Below are 11527 nucleotides of genomic sequence, written 5' to 3' on the forward strand. Positions count from 1 at the left end.
CCTTTTCCACAACTTAACACAGTTCCCTTGGCTCTTAATAAAATGTATCTGACATGCTTTGGTCAAAATACCACAAGGATTAAGCACCACAGCAGCCTTCTCATCCTGTCTAACTGGCCGGTTTGAGTGTAAATAAACTTAGATTTTGCTGTGATTTAATTATAAATAAACAGATCAAAAGGATGCTGAAATAACTACATCATGATGTTGATTTGTAAAAAGCCTGACTTCATCCTTTGTCAGGTCTGTCCGCAAGACAACAAGCAAACAACAGAGCTATGATCAGAGTTATGCTAACACTGTAGCTGCTCCATCCGCACTCAGAATAACGTCATCTAAAGGCATAAATATGGCGGCAACATTATGTTTATATACATAGATATCTACATACTGTGCAACATTAAAGTCATATAGACTCACCAGCATTTACTTATTTATGTTTATTATTGATGACAGCAACTGAAGAGGTGTGTGACTCCGCTAGATTGAGAGGCGAGATTGAAGGTAAACTTCTCCGGATAAGAGCAGAATCGGGTGTTTATTCCTCCAGAAGACAGCAGCACTGCTGCTGGAAACAATGTTGGTTAAGAGCACTGAACAAAAATAGGAAATTTGTCGGCCATAAAACCAAAACAATGAGCTGAAAGACGCTAAAACACCGGATGGAGCTGAGAGTATCTGCGTAGTCGAGCTATAATTCTCTATGGGTTCGTCACTAGGAGCGCTGGCATGATCTGATATCGCCGTGTTGGTGTTGTTCCCTACAACATCATAATTAACGTTGTTTCGAGACCGTCATTGCAACTGACCTATCACGTTGTTGTGATGTCATAGCTTTGCGACGGGAAAAAAAAAAAGACCAGAAAAATACAAAAGCGAAGATCCTCGCCTGCTCACATGCATACTGTACGTAGTGGGGAACAGAAGGTATGTCAGTTATCAACAACTCAAAGAACGCAGATGGCGTCGCCCTTTAATGTTGCACAGATAGCTGCAGAAAATAAGTGACAGATGTCCCTTGAATGTACTGTAGCATTCGTCTAACATTACCTTAAAAATCTGGCCTTGAAATTACATCACTGCCAGCTGAAAATAATCCTTCACAATATGAGCGATCTCTTTGTATCTGAGCACTACTCATTTCTGTTCAAACTTTGTTCAGTGTTTCCATCTAACCACAAGCTGTACAAGGTGACACACATGGAGGGAAGTTGAGATTAGACCAGAACGGGGGAAAAGGGCAGTCTAGCCTGACCTGTATGGATGGAACAAGGCGGGCGAACTGTGTTCAATTTCCCTTGACTTTCAAGATATGAGTTACTGCAGGTAACACATTGAACACTTACATCAATCACAGTCTTCATGTTCTATCAATGCCATGCTTGAGTGTGTGTGCGTGTGTTTGCCAACAGGCACACATGCGTATGTATGAACGTGTGCAGGCATTTGTTCTTTTTACATGTTCCTCCACATGCTCGCTCTGATTAAACTGGCTGGAAAAGTCCGACCGTGTGTGCAAACACATTTGTTCTTTCTGGCAGGGAACTCACATGTGGTCCATCTCACAGGCGGAGAACAGATTCATCGTTGGGTAACATCAGCGTAAAAAATGTTTTGAGCAGACTATAACCACTGATAACAGCTTCTATAATACAGCCCAGGGGTCAGCAACCTTCAGCGTACAAAGAGCCCATTTCCCACCAAATAAAACCCACCTGGAGCCACAAAATCTATTTGATCCCTAAAATGATGATTACACCACATATCTAATTAGGGGTACATATTTCACATAAACAAAAATGTACAAATGTGTTGTGTTTTCTCAATAAAACAGTCAGTGGTTTAAGTTAAAATATTGATTCATTCAACTTTTTTGATATTTTAAGGGAAAACATATTTTTGCTAGTTAGTTTGTCAACTATGTTATGGACAACCTGTACGCCATTACAGACTGACTAAATGCTTTACTTTAGGTAACACACATTTTTAGGAGTTCTTGTGTCTATTCTGTCGCATGTACAATGATTTTTTAAAAGTTTTTTTTGAAGAATTTAATATTTTGCAGATATAATAGTGATATGCTCAGCACTGTCATTAAGGTCAGGAGTATTTTTAATCATAAATCTGCCTCACAGGTCATTAAGATAGTTTTAAGATATGTTATGCAAAACTCCAACCTGTGTGGATGTACGATGTATCTCAAAGGAGATCAGAAGCAGCATGTTAATAAAATCAGGTGTAAAACAAACAGGTGAATCATTCTCATCAACAGTAAAAGCAAATAAATCTGTCCATGAAGTATTAAAAGTTCTATTTTCATCAGAAATCTTTCTTTTTTTGGATTTTTCCATCGTTAGCTTACCGGGGCTGGACCGCTTAAAAAATGCACTTGCCTGTTGCCTGGCAACGGCGCGGCAAGTGACGTAAATTTCGACAAAATATTAAAACACGTTTTATTCTCTTTAACTCTCCAAAATAACAACTATTACATTAAAATAAACGAACTAAATAAAATAAAATAAATTAAAATTAAATATCCATTATTTATTAACCTCTCTCCAGCCACATGTTTCTGTGATTCCTGCAGACTTCGCCTCCATCCAACTCTCTGCTTGTCCAACATCACATCAGTGCACTCAAATGTTAAACTGTCTACCTGCATCTATATGCAGTAGTGCAGCGGATCAATACTGTCCCAACAAAGTTTCTATCAACTTCCACAAATTGCATCAGTAATCAGATAACATGCATCCAGCTCTTAATGGTAAAAGTTATCTGATTGTGAGCTTAATGCTATTTCTCAAACACACTCAGATGAAACTTGAACAATTTTTTGGGACTGATAAGAAAAGAGATTGACAGCACTGTAAAAAAAAAAATCCATTTATTGATGTTTCAGGCTGGTATTTTTCATTCAGAGCGAGTAAAAGTGTTCTATTAATTATGCAGATACAATTTAGGGAGGAAGTTAATGGCTGCCTGGATCATAATTGTTGATGGATGTTCAAAGTGCAAAGATTCATTTCTTCGGTTCATTTCTTGTGTCCAGCATTTGGCTAAATTTACGGTATAAATACTACTTTGGTTAAGGTGTCAGGTAGGTGGGTGAGTGGAGCAGGTTGAATGAACTCAAAAGTCACAGGAGACACTGGGACCAGGAACAAAGACCATAAACAAAGGAAAAAACTGGGAACATACACAGCACGAAAGCAGATGACTTGACAAACTAGACACAGGTGAAACACATGAGGTAATCAAACACAGGAAGTAAAGGTGACAAGACACAAGGAGGAAATATTTCAAAATAAAACAGGAACTAAAGTAAACAGACAACAGGTGACACAACACACAAGCAGACTGGGAGCAGATAAACTGGGGAAGAAGACACTAGGAGCAGGGCAGGGCTAACCAGGGTGATGCAGGTGCACGTAAACACAGGAGGAAACACAGAAGGGAAACAGAAAAAAAACAAAACCAGGCAACATAAAAACTCAAAGAGTCCAAAAATAACAGAAAAAGTCCAGGCAGGACGTGACATAATTTGGTTAAAATACACCCGTCTGGTCTCGTAGTTCACCTTTGACTTTTGAAATATTCCATCAAAACCACATCTTTTCCTAAATTAACCTTCAGTGTTTATCATGCTTCAGTTGCCACAAGCGGATATGTGAGTGAGAACATTTTGCAGATAAGTTTAGTATAAAGATTTTATAATTTTTCAGACATGTCTGTAACTTTTATTATTAATATTGAGGTTTATTGATTCTCTTCTCTAAGATCAACAGTCCTAAACCCAAAGCGATTAACTTTACAATGAGTGCAGCAACAAATCCTCACAAATTTCTACTAAACACTAATGTTTCTTCTTCTTTGTAATCCAGTGGTTGAGCTGCACAGGCTTCCTCACTAACTCTGTTATTTTTATAAGCACATTTATCAGCCGCTCACCATCCGTCCAGAAGGCTCCTCACAGAAGATTGCTCATCAGGTCTGCAGTCCTGCTCTCGTCTCTCCGGTCACAATACGATCCTTTGAACCGCTGACACTCGTATTGCAACCCTAAACCAGTCAGCAAGAGACACGAGCTTTAACATCCACCTACAAATACCTGATATTGCTCTTCCTGCTGCCCTGACAGTGACTCTACAGCTTGGCTCGCACCTTATTAACTGAGAGCAGCATCCTCAAAGGAATCCTCGGGGGTCACAGACAGGGTTATTTACCACACCTGTCACCTGGCTCAAAGGCTTTTATTGTCGCTGGAACAACTTTGAACTGCCAGATGCAACAATAGAGCTGCAACATGCTTTTTGCCAGGCATGGACATGTTCCATTATGCTGCTCAGCAAGCTTTTAATTGTAGAAATACATGTTGGATGTAGATGGATACATGTGAAACAGGGAGAAGTCAACACATCATCACTGTAGACACCGATACACAGGTTAACAGGCTGCATGTTAATTTTTAGCTATAATTGAAACCCTCCTATTAACAGTGTCAATCAACACGTTGTTGATGCTGCGTTCCTGTCTGGAATATTTCATCGTTGCTTTTCAGACTTCTGATATTTTAACGTTTCTTCAGGGATATGCCCTAATTAGGCCTCTGATGTTACTTAAAGAACTTTCATCTTTAAGTGTTGATTGACAGAGCTCTTTATTGCTGAAAAATGCTGCTAATTAACATTCAACCTGTTTTGACCCACTTTTGGAGTGGCGTGTTTTTCTATGATGTGGTTACATTGTTGTGTCTATCCCAACTTAACAGCATTATGTACAGCAAGACCAATGAAGTAGATTATGTATTATATACAGTATGTTTGCATGTTGCATGAAGCAGTTAAGCGGTGATAAGAGTGTTAGATAACACTTCTAATCAAGTGGTCGAGGGTCTTTTGTTTGGATGTTTTTTCCTCTTGTCGTGTATGTTGGCGTGTTGCAGTTTCGCCCTTGAGGATCAATAAAGTGTATCTATCTATAAGAGTGAAAGAAAACACTGTTGCAACATTTTTTAACTAAATGATTCCTACAAAATAACTTTCAATAAACTGCAGTTGTTGCTTTTTTTTAACTCTTACATACTGTTCAGGTCAAATTTGGTTAATTTTTACATTTGACAGCTGTAAAAAATGTTATTATTCCTAAAGTGACCCAGAATATAGTAGAAAATATGTGCAAAAATTGATATATTTAAACATATATATATATATATATATATATATATATTTAAATATATATATATATTTAAAAAACATAGATGGTGTTTCAGGCTAAATTTGGTCCATATTTACTCAAAAAAATAAAAAATCGACACTCAAAAATGTTGTTACATTCTTCATATTCAATAGAATTCATTGAAATCATGTTTTAGGTAACGTTGGACCATTATATAGTGTGATTAATAAAACCTATAGAATAAACTCTGCAGTCTGAAAGGATTAATCACACTTTTAATAATGACTGACAGTATATTTATGAATCAAAAATCGATTTGTGGTTTTATAAATCTGGTATAGAGAATAATTATGAGGATATGTAAGAGTTCAGAAATGTTGAATGTTTTTAAAGTTGCATTAATTGCTGTTTATTGAGCTGTTGAACTGAACCAAAACAGTAAAACAACAGTAGAAACCTAAAAATTTTGTTGTTGTTGTTTTGGTTTTGCCCAATATTAAAGACATTCTGAGACCAACCTGAGACTTAACAGCTTTATTTATTACATTATAAATGAATATGTATTTGACTTTTGGCATCCTTTTTTTTCTTTGTTGTTGTTGTTGTAAATCTAAATGATATTATTATTATTATTGTAAATTGTGTCGTGTCTGTTTGGTTGTGTGTTTTGTTTATATGATGAATTGACTGGTTTATTCTTTATTTTCTGTCTCTTCTTAATATTTAATGTCATCTTTGAACTTGTGAATGCTTCTTTCTGTTTTTCTTCAAGATGACAATAAAAATATCAAGAAACAGTTCACTAAAAGATGCTAAAACACTCTGTAAAGCTGATGAGAGATGCAGAGTTGGGTGATAATTCTCTTTCACATTACACACACACAGTCATTTAATTACAGCTTTAATGATTTACATCTTCATTAAGAAAGAATGAGTTTGGTGTTGACTAGCACAGACAGAGCTCAGGGAAGTTAGAAAGTATCAAGAAATGGACAGCACGTTGTTTTGGTTTGTTTTCATGAGATTTGTAGTGTGTCCAGTGTTTTTGATGGCATCAAGTTAGCATCAGATATTTTCTATAACAAATCATACTATTTGGCAGGGGAAGTGTTGAAATGTGACATCCCATACTGCCCTTTGTTTGGAAAAAAATGCAGCTTTAGCTCTTGGAATTGCTCACCGAGGTCGACATGACCATCTGCTCCACTACGTCCTAAATGTGTACATTTGCCAACTGAGCGGGACCGACACTCTGCCTCCTGGAGATATTCAAAAACTGCCTCCGCCCCAATCTATAACCGCTAGCCAGACATATTAACATCCTTATGCAAATACATCCTCTCTGCCAAAGATATTACCAAGTTGATTCAGCTCAGGTTGTAGAGAATAACACACGAGATAAACAGCATCTGTATCATTAGATTTGGATTTATTTACATTATTCTCTTTTTAAAGCTGGGTTGGGTCGGTTAGCAGTGGCCACATTAGAGGTCACATTAAAATTCATGTTGAATCTGTGCTTATCTTCTTTCTTTATCGCCCCAAATCAGCATTGTCTTCAACTTTTTTTTGTTTTAAAGGAGATACAGTAATCTCTGCAAAGATGAAAGAGGCAATGATTAAGAGAATATGACAGATGCTCTGAGTCGTCGCCTTTCTTCTCATCTCCTGATTGCTCTCAGGCGCGAGAGGAGTGGATCCATCCCTCCTTCAAACTCCTATCACTCTCCACATCTCTGCCTGTCTCCTTGATACGTCCTCCTGGACTCTATCTTATCCACTTCTGTACAACCCTCAGACTTCAGACACTTTTATCTCCTCTCCTCTCCCCTGACTCTATCTTTCCTGACTCCTCCAAGTTTAGCCCCCCCCCCCAAAACAATACCCCCAAAACAACCTTATGTTCTCCCTCCACTCTTCAGCTTGACCATGCTCTTTGTAGTTTACTGACAGAAAATCGACATGAAGTAAGATCAGACAGCAGCGAGGCCTTTGTGCTGTTGCAACTTTCATTTTGACGTGTAACCATTCCTTTAATCAACATCAGATGTTTTGTTCTTGCTGTTGGAAATTAAGGTAAATAAAATGTGTGATTGTGACTTCTGGTTAAAGCCAAACAGTGTTTCAATCATCTTGCTCTAATATAACTGTGAAAACTTCTACTTTCTTCAATCTATCAAGACTTATATATAACCCAAAATGAAACAAAAAATATGTTTTCTGAAATGAAAGTGTTTCTCTTCTGCCACGCCCTCCGTCTCCCCGGCCTGATGCTGCTCTCCCGGTAGTTTGTGATTGTGTGAAGTGGAGACAGGTGTGCTGGAGTCAGAGCAGAGCCACACCAGCTGCACCTCGACGTCTATAATCAAGCCTCTACAAATACTCGGCTCTGCCACTTCCACCGCTGCCAGATCGCAGCCTCAGCATCAGTCAGTCTACGCTTGGGGCCATTTTTCATGTTTTCTTGTTGTCTGTTTCCCCCCCCCCCCCCCCCCCCAACTAACCTCGTCTCCTGTTCCCTGTAGTTTCATCAGCTCCGTCTCCAGCCTCTCGTCTCGTCTCGTCGGCCCTGCTTTCCTGCCCTGGACCCCCCGTTCTGCTCTTCCCAGCGTCCAAGCCCAATCCTCAGCTTCCAGCCGAAGCTTCCCCTGGACTGCGTTCCCTTTCCCCAGCCTTCAAAGTAAATACCTTGTTGCTGTTATATTCCTTTTTCCTCGCCTTGAGTGTCTGCTCTACCCCACGTAACAACAGAAGTCATAATGAGTAATGAGACGGGTTCTAGATTAGCCAAATGTATTCAAAAAAATAAACGAATTATTACCCAAACCATCCAGGATCGTCCTAAACATTTGACAGACCGACTTCCTGCTTCAACTTTTTGCTCACCGTAACCATGCACACGAAGTTCCTGTGCAATGAAGGGTACTTGGGGACATTTTTTTTTAAATTTCATAAATGTACGATTTATTCATTCCATGATTTCGAGTGCTGAATACTGAGAACAGCGAGAACCACTGGCAACAGCTCCCAGACAACATTAGGTCTGTTCACTCTCCTGGACAAAAACGCCAATTTCTCAGCAATCTTTTTACTTTTCAACATTTTCAGATAGGTACTATAGAGGAGAGTTCTGGCAGAAAAATAGAACTTTTTCAATGTGCTGCAGTCTATTAGGGTGCATCAAGATTGAGTCTTACGGACACAGAGTCCAGCGTAGGTGAGACATGGCAGGAAGTTGTGACAGTTTATTATTGAGGGAAAAATTCTGACTTTTAAATTAGACGAAGGAATTTCATGATTACACTTAGTAGAGAAAACTGTTAATCAGTGCACTGTTGTGTGTTTTGATTGATGTGATATTTTAGTATGTTGACATTTATGTCACTAGGAAACAGCATTTTGAAATCATCTTGCTGCTTTCATTCAAGGGATGTTGAGGTGATGATGTTGAGAATGTTATTAAAATATTTATTTATTTGTTGGTATTCTTATTTCAGCCTGGTACACAAGAAGATATAACACTGGTATACTTGTTTTAAAGAGGATGCTGTTTGTAGTTTTCTGTCATTTATATACTGTTATAACGTCAGATGTCTATGTTAAACAAGGTCATAGTTTCAAAACTTAGGTGAACATATATAAAAATGCTCCCTGAAAGTCAAAATCCAGGGCTTCAGCCTGCCCTGAATGCTCCATTTGCAAAGTTATCTCTATATTTCCCCATCAAACCGACATCAGGTTGTTTACCCATAAACAGCTGTCTGCTCCGTAGTCTTTGTTGCTACGGTTTTTTGTATTGTCCACTCACATATTTTGGATTGGATTTGGGCTTAAACATGTTCTGATGTATTTGAGAAGTTTAAATTAGAACGAGTTTGTTTACGTAGCCACCAGAAGCTTCCTGAAGCTGACCAATCAGAGCAGAGAGGGCTCATCAGGGGGGCGGGGCTTAAAGAGACAGGAGCTAAAACAGCCTGTTTCAGACAGAGGCTGAACTGAGGGGCTGCATAAAGGGCCAGTATAAGATATAAGATAAATATGGTAAGTTTTTTGAACTGTAAATCAGTCAAATATGTTCCAGTGCAGCCCTTGAATAAAATATAGATCTGTATATGTGCATGTTATGTTCCTCTGTAAGCATTTGCATTTGTATGATGGTTTCCTCCACATATTGCATCCTCAGGAATGTGTGTTTGCACCCTAAGATGCAATTAAGCCCATGAACAGTAGGGGCAGTAATATCAGGATGTGAAGTAGCAACCGACTCACAACAGCAATGGTGGAAAAGTTATGAAGAGAAACTAGTAGACTATGTTGTCGCTGCTTGCTTTTTCTGCAGTTATCTTTATATTAACAACATATTGACCTCCTCGAGCGTCGACATTATATTTATGTTGTGCAAAATTGGACGATCGGCAGCTAGATATTCCAGTGTCATAGGGCCACGGATGAGTCAGCCCTTATCTGCATTTTTTAATTTAGTTTTTAATCCTCCAGCTGCAGACAAAGTACCCAGACAAGTATGTGAACAAAGTTGCTTGCATCACAGCTGCTTGTCTCTGCATATTTTTAATAAAAAAAGGGCAAGCATATAATAAACCATAGTCGTATAGCTGCTAAAAATTGTTTTCAAGAAGTAAAAGTGTAGATTTTGGTAATTAATGAGATGACTTTGGTGAAAGGTTATTGTAATTATGTGGCTAGTATCATTAGATTAGCTCCATATATTTAAGAATTGGCAGGAAAATTGCAAAGATGTAGTATAATGACTCAAGTCTAGATTTCTATCATATATAGTCAGACACATCAGCTGCAGGATATACAACACATCTTGATTCTGTAGTCTGCATCAGCAAAAGAACAGTAAAAAACCAGCCTCATCTGTCTGTCTTCATATTGCAGCAGTCAACATTCAGACTGTGATTGGCACTCACTCGAGTGAGCCAACATCTGATTTTTTTGGCCTGTTATATTGAAGATAAAAAGATATTACTTTCCTCTATGAAGCACAAGTAGCAGCAATCACTGCAGTATATGTGTCATTAGCCCTCTAATGAATCAGGACATTGGCTGTGTGGAGTGAAAGCGGCAGCAATCGAGGTTCCAAAAGGAAATGCCCTGTCAAATTGACCTGCCTGCTGTAACATATCAGTATTTAACCTTCCTGCAGTCTGTTTTAGACGGTGCCTGCACATCATTTTTCACATTGGTGCCGGTCTGGACATTAAATCCTCCCACTCTTGAGACCTTCTCATCTATACTGCTGCAAAGGGAGAGCTTATAAAAAAAAAAACGTATGAAGACACACACACACAGTGGACGTCTTTGCACTCACTGAACCGTGTATCCATCTCGCGGCTAACATAGCTTATAGACCTGAATGAACTGCTTTCCATTAGGTTGCAAGTTTATGCAAAGGTACAAAAGTCTAAGTAGTTCAGAGAGAAGAGACAAAGCTACAGATGCACAGAGAGTGACATCTGTTGGACAAATGAAGAACTGCATGCATGAAGTTCTCTTCCTATAGATGCAAAGGATATTGAAATGGTGCAAACATCAACACTATGATATGATCTAACAACATAAAGAAGAGGAAGGTGCAGGGTTTTTTTAATTTAATGCTCTACAGAGAAAGACAACTAAAGAAAACTATAACCTGGCAAAAGTTCAATTTAGCAAAGACATGCATTATAAACAAAAAATCCTGTCAAGCTAAATGTAGATGTCAGAAGCTTGATTTGTCCTCGCCTGTGTAAACAACACCACACAGAAACAATTGCCCGTGTTCCAGCTTTCCTCCAAGTTGACTTCCTGTCAGGATGATTACACCATTTAAATGCAGATCTGTGTTATTTGACTTTCAGTAAGAAGCGATTACCTGCATGGGGGCGACACTCCTCTCTATTTAAATGAGGCTATCGCCTTCAAATTTGTGTGTCATCCTACGGAGGAGATGAAAATGTTGAAAACAAGACTTTAATAACAGGTTTACAGGCACACAGTCGACAACCGAGGAAAAACTCCCGTCAAGCTGTTCGGCATTGTAATTGGGACAGATGTGTTGTAGACACCTCTCTCCTGTTTTTCTGACATCTGAAGAGAATAAATTTACAGCTACTCTACATCACCAAAAGTACACCTGAACATTACACCTGTATGTGATTGTAGAACATGTTAATCCAAAACTATCAGTGTTAATATTCTGCTATAACTCTTGAGGGAAGTACTTCCACAAGATTATAGAACTTGCATGTCTGAATTTGCTCCTGTTCAGCCATAATATATAATATAACATATAAGTGACTTTCTGTACTGCTGTTTTAATGCACACTGTAGTTTTACCGTGCATCAT

This window comes from Thunnus thynnus, chromosome 11 (assembly GCF_963924715.1).
Source record: "Thunnus thynnus chromosome 11, fThuThy2.1, whole genome shotgun sequence".
Classification (NCBI taxonomy): Eukaryota; Metazoa; Chordata; class Actinopteri; order Scombriformes; family Scombridae; genus Thunnus; species Thunnus thynnus.